The 16,478-nt window shown below is 52.4% G+C and overlaps 1 pseudogene; it reads left to right on the top strand.

Annotated features, from left to right (window-relative positions):
* Positions 1–13,463: 13,463 nt before the first annotated feature.
* Positions 13,464–16,478, top strand: part of LOC147120818 (tripartite motif-containing protein 16-like protein) — a 56,810-nt pseudogene continuing 53,795 nt past the window's right edge.

Raw genomic sequence — 16,478 nt, 5'->3', positions numbered from 1 at the left:
CCACTTATAATTACTATCCAAAAAAGAGCCACCAAATTTTGGAAACACCTAAAAATGAGCAACCCCCACTGCTATCATTACGAAGCCTTGAAATGCCAAGAGAGGACCATAAAGAAGAACACCCTCAGTCAACTAGTCCTGGGACTCAGTGAAGCAACCACTAACACTACTAACAATAACCAGCCCCAGGACAGTGACATCGTAGCACAGAGAATTCGACCCAACACAATTGTCACTAAGCAAAAGGAAAAATACCTGTCATATTGGGCAGAAACAACAAAAACCCAAAGCAAACTCAATTGCTACTTGGCCCTAAACAGACAATACAACATGGCTGAGTACCTGACCATGGTAAAGGATAACAAACTGAGAAAAACCTTGACAAGGTACAGACTTAGTGAACATAGCCTGGCGATCGAAAAAGGCAGACACAGGCAGCCAAGAGAGGACAGGATATGCTCTCACTGCAGTCAGTGAGTGGTGGAGACAGAGATGCACTTCCTCACAGCCTGTGGAAAATATCAGGGCATCAGGGAGAATTTCTGCCAAAAATTCTCACAAATATGCCCTGAATTCAGAAATTTGAATGACGACCAAAAACTCCCATACCTACTAGGGGAAGAGAGAAACTGTGTAACACTAGCGGCAAACTATGTTACAGCTTGCCATAAACAGAGGGACAACCAGTAAACCGAAGAAAAGAGTATATATAAATTATGCGAATGTATATTTATACACTCAGGGATATATCTGTTTATACATTGTATGAATAGATCTGCGTTTATGTGTTCAACCATAAATGTATTTTGATGCTTTGGCAACATAAGATGTACCTTATCATGCCAATAAAGCGATTTGATTTGATTTGATTTGAGAGGGGAGAGGGTGAGGAGGGAGAGGGAAGGGGGGAGGGTGAGGAGGGGGAGAGGGAGAGGGGGGAGGGTGAGGAGGGAGAGGGGTGAGGGAGAGGGAGAGGGAGGGTGAGGGAGAGAGAGGGAGGGGGGGGGGAGGGTGAGGAGGGGGTGAATAAACTGCGCCGCCCCCCGGGGCCGCTCGGAGTCAGTGAGCGGCGGGTGCGGGTTAGTTTCAGGTCGCTGTTGTTTCAGATCAGTTTCGGTTTTAGTTTCGATTCCGCTCGGCGGCGGCTCTGGAAACTGAGCGGGGAGAGAGAGAAGGAGACAGAGAGAGCGGAGAGAGAGAAGGAGGGAGAGAGGGAGCGGCTATCGGACTCGGGCCGGAGCGAGGGCAGCGTTTCACGGACCGAGTGTGTCGGAGGCTGGAGAGAGAAGAGAGCGGAGTGAGGGTCAGTGAGGGTCAGTGGGTGAGGGTCAGTGAGCGAGGGTCAGTGGGTGAGGGTTGAGGGGGTCAGTGGTTGAGGGTCATTGGGTGAGGGTCAGTGGGTGAGGGTTGAGGGGTCAGTGGGTGAGGGTTGAGGGTCAGTGGGTGAGGGTTGAGGGGTCAGTGAGTGAGGGTTGAGGGGTCAGTTGCAGAGAATTGCAGACGGAGTGAATACACATGCTGAAGATGGGCTGCTGAGATTTTAGTGTTTTTAGTGTCTAAAGTGGGGAAAAAAAGTTTCATTTCATTTCAATTTTTAAAAAGGTTTTAAAATTAAATTTAGTTCTAGTTAAGTTAGTTTAGTTTAGTTTAGTTTAAGTTTAGATTAGTCTAGACAAAGTAGAGAAGGAAAAGACCGCCAAAAAGACGACCAAAGAAAAAAAAAACCCAGAGGAAAATAGAGGAAAAAAAAAGCCAAAGCAAAAAAAAAAAAGCCAAAGCAAAAAAAAAAAAGAAACAAGAGAAGAACTATACAAACCAGTGAACGGCAGCCACACAGGGCTTCAGCAGCGGTGGTTGAGTCGGCGGCATCGGGGCCGAGTTCGAGGAGGCGAGGTGACTCGGGCCGCAGCCCAGCGGTCCAGCAACCGGCACAGCCGAGGGGACTCGGGCCGCATCCCAGAAATCGGAACGCAGCCCGGCAACGGGCACAGCGGAGAGGACTCGGGCCGCATCCCAGAAATCGGCACAGCCGAGGAGATCCGGAACGCAGCCCGGCAATCGGCACAGCGGAGAGGACTCGGGCCGCATCGCAGAAATCGGCACAGCCGAGGAGATTCGGAACACAGCCCGGAAATCCAGCAATCGGCACAGCCGAGGGGACTCGGGCCACAGCCCAACAATCCAGCACGGGAAAGGCCCGAGGAGCCAGGCCAGCAGGCACAGAGACCTCTGAGGAGAAGGAGAGCAACCAGAAGGCTCGCAACCAAGACCGTGAGTACAGGGCCCAGGGAGGGAGGCCCAGGGAAAAGCCCGAGGAGCCAGGCCGAAACAGAGGCCCAGAGACCTCTGAGGGGGAGGGGAACAGCCCGAAGGCACCGGGAAACAGCGGCTCACAGACTCAGACCTGAGAAGGGTGAACCCAGGAGCCGAGGCCCAGGGACCACGGGGTCGGAGAGGGGGACCGGGAAAGTTCGCGAACAGGGAGAGGGTAACACCAAACCCGGGGCCCCAGAAAAGCTTATTCTAAGATCAACAATACTTTACCAAAAATGAGCGAATCAGAAGATCCACAACAGCCCCGCTTCCAGATTCCCCCCAACACCACAAAAAAAGCTATAAAAACGATCACGCATGCTCAGATGAGAGAAAAACCAGAAACTCTCTTTACTGACTGTTACAACAATGGGACAAAAAGTAACCTCATATTCTACTCAGATCAGCCAGCGGCTTGGATCAGAGTAATAAAATCACACTATACCAGTGTTAAGCTAAAAAATACCGCAAATGGGTCCATAATGAAAATTAACACACCAGGAGACAGTTCAATCACGACTGTCAACGCGTACAATACCGGAACAATATTAGTGCAAGGCAACCTCGACAAATTTGCAACGGCCTTCAGGACACTGAAAAGATCAACTACGAGGGGAATGAACAGCCCCAGAGTGGCCCGCACTCCCCCCAACATTGACAACTTACCAGGAGAAAATCTGCATGGTCAAGGGATGAACGAGCCACACAGTTCAAACCAGACACTAACCCCGGGGAACCACAGCCACACGATACAACTGACAAACCCCAGCATAACTACCACGGAGGAAGCCACACATAGTTCCCCTACCATTCCCAGCCCACCAAGAGAAGAGCAGCATAGCCAGGAAGTGAGTGAGCCTTCCAGGGCCGACCAGCCTAGCCAGGAAGTGAGTGAGCCTTCCAGGGCCGACCAGACACATACCCCGGGATCACACAGCCAGATACAACCAAAAGATAAATTTAATCAATTAGAGATAGAGATGGTTAAACTTAGAGAGGAGGTCCTCAAATTGAATGACAAACAAAAGCAGGAGAGGGAGAGACACAAGAGAGAGCTGAATAGACTTGATAACCAGGTGAATCTACTTAAGAATCAGGTGAAAGAGCTGCAGGAAAAAGAAGAGAGCCATAGAGGAGAGAAAACACCATTAGACCAGCAACCAGAGACTAGAGATAAGACAAGACAGAGCCGGACGGAACGGCTGCACTCCCACACGGAACAAAAGCAACAGACACACAATACAAGGGGTGCCACACAGACCGACCAGCATGCTGACTCGCAATCTTCCCCCACCACCATGGAACCACAAGCGAGCCGCTCACAAGAGGTACGCACACACCAGACACCCCAGCCCAGCACACACACTATGAGTCCAGGCGAAAGCCACCAGACAGTAAACACAAACAAGGCTGACGTCGTAATACTCATAGACTCAAATGGGAAATTTCTATGGGAGAAAAAGCTCTTCCCTAGAAGTAAAGTAGAAAAGATTTGGTGCCCAACAACAGACAGAGCCATGGGATGGCTGACCAAAGCCAGATTAGGCTCCCCCCAACACATAATAATACACAAATGACCTAAAGGCCAAACAGAAAGAGGTAGCAACATCGCTCAGAGCAATGATTAGGAAGGCAAGCAGTACATTTCCAAACACTAGAATCACTGTTTCCACAATATTGCCGAGAACAGACTTCAACAACAACACAATTCATGAGATAAATGCCAGCATAGCAACAGAATGCGAATCAAACCACAACGTACACCTGGCCCAACACCCCACCCTCGATGAAGAATGTCTTTACGACCACGTCCACATCCAAAGGCAAAAAATATCGATCTTTGCTAAAGCCCTGAAGGACGTCGCTTTTAACCGGGTCCATACCCAGACTCCAAGAGGACCCCGCCCCCCGACCACCAGAGATCAGCGGGGTACATATCAGGAACACTACAAAGACCACCACCACACCAACCGAGACCGGAGAGGATCCCCATGCAAAACAACATTATCAGACCTGCACCACTCCTGTCCCACAGGGGAATAGGACCGCTACCAGCCAGACAGAGGGAGAGATGCACAGGACGTACGCAATACCTCAGACAGAAACAATCCATTAAGAGACAATAAGCAGATGTGCAGCAGCATCTACTTCCGCCTTATGGATCAAGGACTAATTAATAGAAAGAACTGTAACCAAATTGTATTAACTTTTGTAGACAACTGGGGTGATCTTTTTTTTCCCCACACTTAGACACGACAAACACGTACCACTCTTTAACCTATCATAGAAAAAGATAAAACTTAACATGAAATCCTTATATATTTCGACCTGGAATATCCAAGGTCTACGCTCTTCACTGCGAGAAGTGAAGAGTAGGACCCCAGAGTTCATAGAGGAAACTAAAGATCTAGATATTATCATTTTACAGGAAACTTGGTATAAAGGAAAAGGACACACCGGCTGTCCCCAAGGGTACACTGAGCTAGTGATCCCCTCCAATAAATTACCAAGTGTAACCCAAGGCAGAGACTCCGGAGGCATACTGATCTGGTTTAAAACAGAACTTAAGAATTACATCAAATTTATAAAAAAGGGCGAAAACCATATGTGGCTCAAACTTGAGAGGGAGATTATCTCAAACACCCAAGATGTTTACATTTGCGCACTTTATATCCCTCCAATCGATTCCCCGTACTACAAAGAGGACACCTTCTCCAACATGGAGGGGGAAATTATCCAATACCAGGCCCAGGGGAACGTGTTGATCTGTGGGGACCTCAATTCAAGAACGGGCGAAGAACCAGACTTCACCAATAATCAGGGAAACAATTACGTATTCGGGAATAACCACTTTGACATCCCTTCCCTTCCATACAGGCATAACTGCGACAAGCAGTCAAATACCAACGGTAAACAGCTACTACAGCTCTGTCGAAACCTGGGTCTGTACATTGTCAATGGTAGGTTCATAGGAGACCTCCTAGGAAGATCGACCTACTGCTCACCTCTTGGCTGCAGCACAGTAGACTATATGATTACAGACTTGGACCCATCCTCTTTCAGAGCATTCACAGTCAAACCACAAACAACACTGTCAGATCACAGCCAAATTACTATGTTTCTCAAAAAGACAGAAACAAACAACATAGAAACACAACCCAGTAAACTGTACAACACCAAAAAATCGTACAGATGGGCCAAAAACGACACGGAAAAATACCAGAAAACAATTAGCAATGCATCAACTCAAGCTCTCTTAGACACCTTTCTGGATAACATATACACTCACAATAAAGAAGGCGTAAACTGGGCAGTTAGTAAACTAAACAATATTTTTGATAATTTGGCAACAAATGCAAACTTGAAAGCTCGCAAGAACAAACCCAAAACAAAAAACTATGAAAAATGGTTTGACCATGATTGCCATAACATGAGGAAAAAACTTAGAAAACTATCAAACCAAAAACACAGGCATCCAGAAAACGAGGAATTACGCCTTACTTATTGTCAGACGCTAACACAATACAGAAACACACTCAGGACCAAAAAAGAGCAATTTATTAAGAATACACTCAGCTCCATGGAGGAATCCATTGAGTCGAATTGTTTCTGGGACAACTTGAAAACACTACACAAAAAACAACATGACGATTTGTCCATTCAAAATGGGGACACATGGGTAAACCACTTTGAAAAATTATACCAGAAAAACACACTAAGACCAGAGCAACACCAAATACGCAAAAAACTGGAAAAGCTTGAAATGGCCATAAAAGATAACCAAAACCCGCTAGACGCCGTAATAACAGAAAAAGAACTTCTTGAAAAACTCAAGGACCTGCGACCAGGAAAAGCTTGCGGGACAGATGGCATACTAAACGAGATGATTAAACACGCAGACGACAAACTGAAACTGGCTATCCTAAAACTCTTCAACTTGGTTCTGAGTGTCGGTTATTTCCCTGACATCTGGAACAAAGGACTCATAACACCCATATACAAAAGTGGGGACAAAATCGACCCAAACAACTATCGAGGCATCTGTGTAAACAGTAACCTGGGGAAGGTATTCTGCAGCATCATAAACAAAAGACTTATAAACTTCCTTGAAGAGCACAATGTCTTGAGTAAAAGCCAAATTGGATTCCTGCCAAACTATAGAACATCCGATCATATCTTCACCCTACAGACCCTAATTGACAAACACGTTCACCATAACAAAAGCAAAATCTACGCATGCTTTGTAGATTTCCAGAAGGCTTTCGACTCCATCTGGCATGACGGTTTATTCCTGAAACTTATCGAAAGCGGGGTAGGAGAGAAAACATATGATGTAATTAAATCAATGTATACAAACAATAAATGTGCAGTTAAAATTGGAGACAAACAAACAAAATACTTCCCACAGGGGCGGGGGGTGACGCAGGGCTCGCCAATCTCACCGACACTCTTTAATATTTACATTAATGGATTGGCAAAACTACTTGAACAATCTACAGCACCCGGCCTCACCCTATATGAATCCAAGGTTAAATTCCTCCTCTATGCCGACGACCTGGTTCTGCTGTCACCAACTAAGGAGGGTCTACAGCAGAACCTGGACCTGCTGGAGTCGTACTGCCAGACTTGGGCCCTGACAATAAATCCCCAAAAAAACCAAAGTCCTTGTGTTCCAGCAAAGATCCAAACAACATGGACCCACAATAAATTTCACAGTAGGAACAACCAAAATTGAACAAACCACTCACTACACATACTTGGGCTTAAAAATCAGTTCTACGGGAAACTTCAAACTGGCTGTGAATGAACTGAAAGAGAAAGCAAGAAGGGCTTTCTATGCCATCAAAAAATCAATCCAAATAGAAATCCCAATTAGCATTTGGCTCAAAATTTTCAAATCAGTAATTGAACCAATTGCACTCTATGGCAGTGAGGTCTGGGGACCACTAACACAACAAGATTTTGCAAAATGGGACAAACACCCAATTGAGATCCTACATGCGGAATTCTGTAAAAGTATCCTCCGGACTCAAAGGAAAACAGTAAACAACGCATGCAGGGCGGAACTAGGCCAATACCCATTAATAATCACTATCCAAAAAAGAGCCACCAAATTTTGGAATCACCTACAAATGAGCAACCCCCAATGCTATCACTACGACGCCCTGAAATGCCAAGAGCTGACCATAAAGAAGAATACCCTCAGTCAACTAGTCCTGGGACTCAATAAAGTAACTAATAACAATACTAACAATAACCAGTCCCAGGACAGTGACAGGGTAACACAAAGAATTCGACCCAACACAATCGTCGCTAAGCAAAAGGAAAAATATCTGTCATATTGGGCAGAAACAACAAAAACCCAAAGCAAACTCAATTGCTACTTGGCCCTAAACAGACAATACAACATAGCTGATTACCTGACCATGGTAAAGGATAACAAACTGAGAAGAACCTTGACAAGGTACAGACTTAGCGAACATAGCCTAGCGATCGAAAAAGGCAGACACAGGCAGACCAGGCTGCCAAGAGAAGACAGGATATGCTCTCACTGCAGTCAGGGAGTAGTTGAGATAGAGATGCACTTCCTCACAGCCTGTGGAAAATATCAGGGCATCAGAGAGAATTTCTATCAAAAATTCTCACAAATATGCCCTGAATTCAGAAATCTGACTGACAACCAAAAACTCCCATTCCTACTGGGGGAGGAGAGAAGCTGTGTAACACTGGCGGCACACTATGTTACAGCTTGCCATGAACAGAGGGACAACCAGTAAACTAAGACAAGAGTATATATAAACAAGGCGAAAATATATTTATAAACTCAGGGATATACCTGTTTATACACTGTATGAATGGAACCGCGTTTATGTGTTCAACCACAAATGTATTTTGATGCTTTGGCAACATAAGATGTACCTTATCATGCCAATAAAGCGATTTGTATTGTATTGTATTGCAGTGGGTGAAGGTTGAGGGGTCTGGATAAGGGTCAGTGGGTGAGGGTTGAGGGGTCAGTGGGTGAGGGTTGAGGGTCAGTGGGTGAGGGTCAGTGGGTGAGGGTTGAGGGTCAGTGAGTGAGGGTTGAGGGGTCAGTGGGTGAGGCTTGAGGGTCAGTGGGTGAGGGTCAGTGGGTGAGGGTTGAGTGCTCATTGGTTGAGGGTCAGTGGGTGAGGGTCAGTGGGTGAAGGTTGAGGGGTCAGTGGGTAAGGATCAGTGGGTGAGGGTTGAGGGGTCAGTGGGTGAGGGTCAGTGGGTAAGGGTTGATGGGTCAATGGTTGAGGGTCAGTGGGTGAGGGTTGAGGATCAGTGGGTGAGGGTTGAGGGTCAGTGGGTGAGGGTTGAGGGGTCAGTGAGTGAGGGTTGAGGGGTCAGTGGGTGAGGGTAAGTGGCTGAGGGTTGAGGGGTCAGTGGTTGAGGGTCAGTGAGTGAGGGTTGAGGGGTCAGTGGGTGAGGGTCAGTGGGTGAGGGTTGAGGGGTCAGAGGTTCAGGGTCATTGGGTGAGGGTCAGTGGGTGAGGGTTGAGGGTCAGTGGGTGAGGGTCAGTGGGTGAGGGTTGAGTGCTCATTGGTTGAGGGTCAGTGGGTGAGGGTCAGTGGGTGATGGTTGAGGGGTCAGTGGGTAAGGGTCAGTGGGTGAGGGTTGAGGGGTCAGTGGGTGAGGGTTGAGGGGTGAGTGGGTGAGGGTCGGTGGGTGAGGGTTGAGGGGTCAGTGGGTGAGGGTCAGTGGGTGAGGGTTGAGGGGTCAGTGGGTGAGGGTTGAGGGTCAGTGGGTGAGGGTTGAGGGGTCAGTGAGTGAGGGTTGAGGGGTCAGTGGGTGAGGGTCAGTGGGTGAGGGTTGAGGTGTCAGTGGGTGAGGGTCAGTGGGTGAGGGTTGAGGGGTCAGTGGGTGAGGGTTGAGGGTCAGTGGGTGAGGGTTGAGGGTCAGTGGGTGAGGGTTGAGGGGTCAGTGAGTGAGGGTTGAGGGGTCAGTGGGTGAGGGTCAGTGGGTGAGGTTTGAGGTGTCAGTGGTTGAGTGTCAGTGGGTGAGGGTTGAGGGGTCAGTGAGTGAGGGTTGAGGGGTCAGTGTGTGAGGGTCAGTGGGTGAGGGTTGAGGGGTCAGTGGGTGAGGGGTCAGTGGGTGAGGTTCAGTGGGTGAAGGTTGAGGGGTCAGTGGGTGAGGGTTGAGTGCTCATTGGTTGAGGGTCAGTGGGTGAGGGTTGAGGGGTCAGTGGTTGAGGGTCAGTGGGTGAGGGTTGAGGGGTCAGTGGTTGAGGGTCAGTGGGTGAGGGTTGAGGGTAAGTGGGTGAGGGTCAGTGGGTGAGGGTTGAGGGGTCAGTGGGTGAGGGTTGAGGGGTCAGTGGGTGAGGGGTCAGTGGGTGAGGGGTCAGTGGGTGAGGGTTGAGGGGTCAGTGGTTGAGGGTCATTGGGTGAGGGTCAGTGGGTGAGGGTTGAGGGGTCAGTGGGTGAGGGTCAGTGGGTGAGGGTTGAGGGTCAGTGGGTGAGGGTCAGTGGGTGAGGGTTGAGTGCTCATTGGTTGAGGGTCAGTGGGTGAGGGTCAGTGGGTGAAGGTTGAGGGGTCAGTGGGTAAGGGTCAGTGGGTGAGGGTTGAGGGGTCAGTGGGTGAGGGTCAGTGGGTAAGGGTTGATGGGTCAATGGTTGAGGGTCAGTGGGTGAGGGTCAGTGGGTGAGGGTTGAGGGGTCAGTGAGTGAGGGTTGAGGGGTGAGTGGGTGAGGGTAAGTGGCTGAGGGTTGAGGGGTCAGTGGTTGAGGGTCAGTGAGTGAGGGTTGAGGGGTCAGTGGGTGAGGGTCAGTGGGTGAGGGTTGAGGGGTCAGTGGTTGAGGGTCATTGGGTGAGGGTCAGTGGGTGAGGGTTGAGGGTCAGTGGGTGAGGGTCAGTGGGTGAGGGTTGAGTGCTCATTGGTTGAGGGTCAGTGGGTGAGGGTCAGTGGGTGAAGGTTGAGGGTTCAGTGGGTAAGGGTCAGTGGGTGAGGGTTGAGGGGTCAGTGGGTGAGGGTTGAGGGGTGAGTGGGTGAGGGTCAGTGGGTGAGGGTTGAGGGGTCAGTGGGTGAGGGTCAGTGGGTGAGGGTTGAGGGGTCAGTGGGTGAGGGTTGAGGGTCAGTGGGTGAGGGTTGAGGGGTCAGTGAGTGAGGGTTGAGGGGTCAGTGGGTGAGGGTCAGTGGGTGAGGGTTGAGATGTCAGTGGGTGAGGGTCAGTGGGTGAGGGTTGAGGGGTCAGTGGGTGAGGGTTGAGGGTCAGTGGGTGAGGGTTGAGGGTCAGTGGGTGAGGGTTGAGGGGTCAGTGAGTGAGGGTTGAGGGGTCAGTGGGTGAGGGTCAGTGGGTGAGGGTTGAGGTGTCAGTGGTTGAGGGTCAGTGGGTGAGGGTTAAGGGGTCAGTGAGTGAGGGTTGAGGGGTCAGTGTGTGAGGGTCAGTGGGTGAGGGTTGAGGGGTCAGTGGGTGAGGGGTCAGTGGGTGAGGTTCAGTGGGTGAAGGTTGAGGGGTCAGTGGGTGAGGGTTGAGGGGTCAGTGGGTGAGGGTCAGTGGGTGAGGGTTGAGTGGTCAGTGGTTGAGGGTTGAGGGGTCAGTGGGTGAGGGTCAGTGGGTGAGGGTTGAGGGGTCAGTGGGTGAGGGTTGAGGGTCAGTGGGTGAGGGTTGAGGGGTCAGTGAGTGAGGGTTGAGGGGTCAGTGGCTGAGGGTCAGTGGCTGGGGGTTGAGGGGTCAGTGGTTGAGGGTTGAGTGTCAGTGGGTGAGGGTTGAGGGGTCAGTGGGTGAGGCTCAGTGGGTGAGGGTTGAGGGGTCAGTGGGTGAGGCTCAGTGGGTGAGGGTCAGTGGGTGAGGGTTGAGGGGTCAGTGGGTGAGGGTTGAGGGGTCAGTGGGTGAGGGTCAGTGGGTGAGGGTTGAGTGGTCAGTGGTTGAGGGTCAGTGGGTGAGGGTTGAGGGGTAAGTGGGTGAGGGTTGAGGGTCAGTGGGTGAGGGTTGAGGGGTCAGTGAGTGAGGGTTGAGGGGTCAGTGGGTGAGGGTCAGTAGCTGAGGGTTGAGGGGTCAGTGGTTGAGGATCAGTGAGTGAGGGTTGAGGGGTCAGTGGGTGAGGGTCAGTGGGTGAGGGTTGAGGGGTCAGTGGGTGAAGGTCAGTGGGTGAGGGTTGAGGGGTCAGTGGGTGAGGGGTCAGTGGGTGAGGGTCAGTGGGTGAGGGTTGAGTGCTCATTGGTTGAGGGTCAGTGGGTGAGGGTCAGTGGGTGAAGGTTGAGGGGTCAGTGGGTGAGGGTTGAGGGGTCAGTGGGTGAGGGTCAGTGGGTGAGGGTTGAGTGGTCAGTGGTTGAGGGGTCAGTGGGTGAGGGTTGAGGGTCAGTGGGTGAGGGTTGAGGGTCAGTGGGTGAGGGTTGAGGGGTCAGTGAGTGAGGGTTGAGGGGTCAGTGGGTGAGGGTCAGTGGCTGAGGGTTGAGGGGCCAGTGGTTGAGGGTCAGTGGGTGAGGGTTGAGGGGTCAGTGGTTGAGGGTCATTGGGTGAGGGTCAGTGGGTGAGGGTTGAGGGGTCAGTGGGTGAGGGTCAGTGGATGAGGGTTGAGGGTCAGTGGCTGAGGGTTGAGGGGTCAGTGGGTGAGGGTTGAGTGCTCATTGGTTGAGGGTCAGTGGGTGAGGGTCAGTGGGTAAGGGTCAGTGGGTGAGGGTTGAGGGGTCAGTGGGTGAGGGTTGAGGGGTCAGTGAGTGAGGGTTGAGGGGTCAGTGTGTGAGGGTCAGTGGGTGAGGGTTGAGGGGTCAGTGGGTGAGGGGTCGGTGGGTGAGGGTTGAGGGTCAGTGGGTGAGGGTTGAGTGCTCATTGGTTGAGGGTCAGTGGGTGAGGGTCAGTGGGTGAAGGTTGAGAGGTCAGTGGGTAAGGGTCAGTGGGTGAGGGTTGAGGGGTCAGTGGGTGAGGGTCAGTGGGTGAGGGTTGAGTGGTCAGTGGTTGAGGGTCAGTGGGTGAGGGTTGAGGGGTCAGTGGGTGAGGGTTGAGGGTCAGTGGGTGAGGGTTGAGGGGTCAGTGAGTGAGGGTTGAGGGGTCAGTGGGTGAGGGTCAGTGGCTGAGGGTTGAGGGGTCAGTGGTTGAGGGTTGAGGGTCAGTGGGTGAGGGTTGAGGGGTCAGTGGGTGAGGCTCAGTGGGTGAGGGTTGAGTGCTCATTGGTTGAGGGTCAGTGGGTGAGGGTCAGTGGGTGAAGGTTGAGGGGTCAGTGGGTAAGGGTCAGTGGGTGAGGGTTGAGGGGTCAGTGGGTGAGGGTTGAGTGGTCAGTGGTTGAGGGTCAGTGGGTGAGGGTTGAGGGGTCAGTGGGTGAGGGTTGAGGGTCAGTGGGTGAGGGTTGAGGGGTCAGTGAGTGAGGGTTGAGGGGTCAGTGGGTGAGGGTCAGTAGCTGAGGGTTGAGGGGTCAGTGGTTGAGGATCAGTGAGTGAGGGTTGAGGGGTCAGTGGGTGAGGGTCAGTGGGTGAGGGTTGAGGGGTCAGTGGGTGAGGGGTCAGTGGGTGAGGGTCAGTGGGTGAGGGTTGAGTGCTCATTGGTTGAGGGTCAGTGGGTGAGGGTCAGTGGGTGAAGGTTGGGGGGTCAGTGGGTGAGGGTTGAAGGGTCAGTGGGTGAGGGTCAGTGGGTGAGGGTTGTGTGGTCAGTGGTTGAGGGGTCAGTGGGTGAGGGTCAGTGGGTGAGGGTTGAGGGTCAGTGGGTGAGGGTTGAGGGGTCAGTGAGTGAGGGTTGAGGGGTCAGTGGGTGAGGGTCAGTGGCTGAGGGTTGAGGGGCCAGTGGTTGAGGGTCAGTGGGTGAGGGTTGAGGGGTCAGTGGGTGAGTGGTCAGTGGGTGAGGGTTGAGGGGTCAGTGGTTGAGGGTCATTGGGTGAGGGTCAGTGGGTGAGGGTTGAGGGGTCAGTGGGTGAGGGTCAGTGGGTGAGGGTTGAGGGTCAGTGGGTGAGGGTTGAGGGGTCAGTGGGTGAGGGTTGAGTGCTCATTGGTTGAGGGTCAGTGGGTGAGGGTCAGTGGGTAAGGGTCAGTGGGTGAGGGTTGAGGGGTCAGTGGGTGAGGGTTGAGTGGTCAGTGAGTGAGGGTTGAGGGGTCAGTGGGTGAGGGTCAGTGGCTGAGGGTTGAGGGGTCAGTGGTTGAGGGTCAGTGAGTGAGGGTTGAGGGGTCAGTGGGTATGTCGGGCAATGAGAGGGGCAGGATGAACATTCAGGAAGAAGTCAACTGCCCGATTTGCCTGGATAGTTTCCGTTCCCCGGTGACCACGGACTGTGGCCACAGTTTCTGCACTGACTGTATCTCGAAGCACTGGGACAAAGAGGCTTCCAAGTATACCTGTCCCGACTGCCGACGCAGCTTCTCCAACAGGCCCCAGCTGGACAAAAGCATCATCCTGAGCCGAATGAGTGAGGCCTTGCAGGGCGCAATAGCCACTCCCAGAGCCGTTCCTGGGACAAGGTGTCAGGCCCATGGGAAGGAGCTGGAATTCTACTCCCGCAAGGAACGAGTCGCCATCTGCAGCCAGTGCGCCAACCAGGATCACAAAAACCATGAAACTGTGACACTGGAAGAGGAAGCGGAGCTGACTCGGGTAACTACCGCTCACATCGTTAAACAGTGAGTAACTCACTGGTCAGGTGCACTGCCTAAAACCAGAGTGACCCACTGCCCAGTGCACTCCCTATAACCAGAGTGACCCACTGGCCGAGTGCGCTCCCTATAACCAGAGTGACCCACTGGCCCAGTGCACTGCCTATAACCAGAGTGACCCACTGGCCCAGTGCACTCCCTATAACCAGAGTAACCCACTGGCCCAGTGCGCTCCCTATAAGCAGTGTGACTCACTGGGCTAGTGTACCCACTATAACCAGAGTGACCCACTGGCCAGTGCACCCCTCATAACCAGGGTGACTCAATAGCCCAGTGCACTCCCTATAACCAGAGTGACCCACTGTCCCAGTGCGCTCCCTATAACCAGAGTGACCCACTGTCCCAGTGCGCTCCCTAAAACCAGAGTGACCCACTGGCCCAGTGCACTCCCTAAAACCAGAGTGACCCACTGGCCCAGTGCGCTCCCTATAACCTGTGGTAAACCACTGTTAGTATTGTTGTTCACCACTGTTGTTAGTACTGTTGTTCACTGTTAGTACTGTTGTTCACTCTTGCATATTGTTGTACTTGTCTGTGCATGCCTCAGCTGACTCCGCCCCTGGCTCCACCCTCATGGCTGGGTATAAAGGTCACTGCTCGGCAGCCCCCGGCCCTTTTGGATACCAGGCAACCACAAGAGGCATGCTCTGTTCTTTGGTAATAAAAGCCTGTTTATTACTTTCTCAATTTCCAGTCTTTTGTAGCAATTGATAGTGCATCAATTTTATTACCAAAGTTAAATGTTGGCTGCGGATGCTGATCAACCATTGGCGCAAAACGCTGAGCAGCAGGCGCTGCTGCGAGCCCTCAGACCAACATGCCTGGACCTAGACCCCCAAGAAGCGGGTTCGTCGACTAAATTCGCACAATGGCTGCGTTGCTTTGAGGCGTATCTGGAAGCCTCGACCGTGACTCTTGATGAAAATAAACTGAAAATCCTGGCCTCGAAGGTGAGCCACCAAGTCTATACTTTAATCCAAGATGCGACGACCTACGCGGCGGCTATCGACCTACTGAAAGGGCAGTATGCACGCCCGGTTAACACGGTCTATGCCAGGCACCTTTTAAGATCTCGCAGACAGCAGCCCGGGGAATCGGTGGAGGCCTTCCTACGGGCACTGCAGGTACTCGGACGCGGCTGCGACTGCAAGGAAGTATCGGCCGCGGCACATGCGGAGGGACTGATACGAGACGCTTTCATTGCGGGTCTAAGTTCCGACTACTCCCGGCAGAGGCTGCTGGAGAAGGGTGAGATAGACCTGACAAAGGCAGTGTCCCTCGCGCTCTCGCTCGACGCGGCCCACAGAAATATGGACGCTTTCTCCCCTAATCGCCCCGCGCCGTGGACGCCGCAATCTTGGGCCATGGGACCGCCACCTCCGACTGCTGCAGCGATGTCCAAGGCACAAAAATGCTATTTTTGTGGCCAAGCTAAACACCCTAGAGCACGATGCCCCGCGAAGAATGCTACCTGCTCCGGCTGCGGGAAGAAAGGTCACTACGTTAGCGCCTGCAAAGGGAAGACCGCTAACGCCAGCAGCGCCGCGTGCGAACCGTGGGCGCAGCCATCTTGCCCGCCATCTTGGGCTCCCCCAGCCGCGTGGGGTTCGGGACCGTGGGCGCCGCCATTTTGTCCGCCATCTTGGACGCCTCCGACTTCGGTTACGGGGGACCCGGACTCCACCACCACCTCATCGGACGACCGCATCGACGTGCTTGAACATACGCTGGCTTCCGTGACACTGGATCAATCTCTCCCGCATCAACTGTCCAGGTCCATGACGGACATTACGGTAAACGGCCGCGCCACTACCTGCCTTTTTGACAGCGGGAGCACGGAGAGTTTTATACACCCCGACACGGTGCGCAGTTACTCTCTCCCAGACCTGCCGATGCGTCATCGCCTCTCTATGGCTTCCAAAGCCCAGTTAGCGGAAGTCGGTGGCTACTGTATGGTGACTCTTTCAGTGCGGGGTACTGAATACAAAAATTTTAAACTTCTGGTCCTGCCCGATCTCTGCGCTGCCGTCCTACTGGGGTTGGATTTTCAGTGCCACCTTAAGAGTGTCACTTTAGCGTACGGTGGACCCCTCCCCCCTCTCACGGTCTGCAGCCAGCAGTTTTTAAATCGCCCGCCGCGCGCCATTTGCAGCCTCTCCACCCTTAAAGTCCCCCCCGCCCTCCTTGTTCGCTAACCTCACCTGCGACTGTAAGCCCATCGCTACCAAAAGTAGGCGTTACAGTGCCGGGGATAGGGGTTTCATTAAATCCGAGGTAGCGAGACTCCTGAAGGAAGGGATTATCGAGAGCAGCAATAGCCCATGGCGAGCACAAGTGGTGGTGGTGAAGACTGGCGGAAAACAGCGCCCAGTTATTGACTACAGCCAGACGATCAATCGCTACACCCAGTTGGATGCATACCCACTCCCCCGCATATCTGACATGGTCAATCAGATAGCACAATACCAGGTGTTCTCGACGATTGATCTGAAGTCGGCATACCACCAACTCCCCATCAGGGCTGAGGACCGCCAGTACACAGCTTTTGAAGCTGACGGTCGGCTCT

Source organism: Somniosus microcephalus, chromosome 3 (genome assembly GCF_052327205.1).
Source record: "Somniosus microcephalus isolate GS21.2 chromosome 3, FLI_Smic_1.0, whole genome shotgun sequence".
NCBI classification, from domain to species: Eukaryota; Metazoa; Chordata; class Chondrichthyes; order Squaliformes; family Somniosidae; genus Somniosus; species Somniosus microcephalus.
Note: the sequence above shows the minus strand (reverse complement) of the source record. Positions and strands in the feature narration are given on the sequence as shown.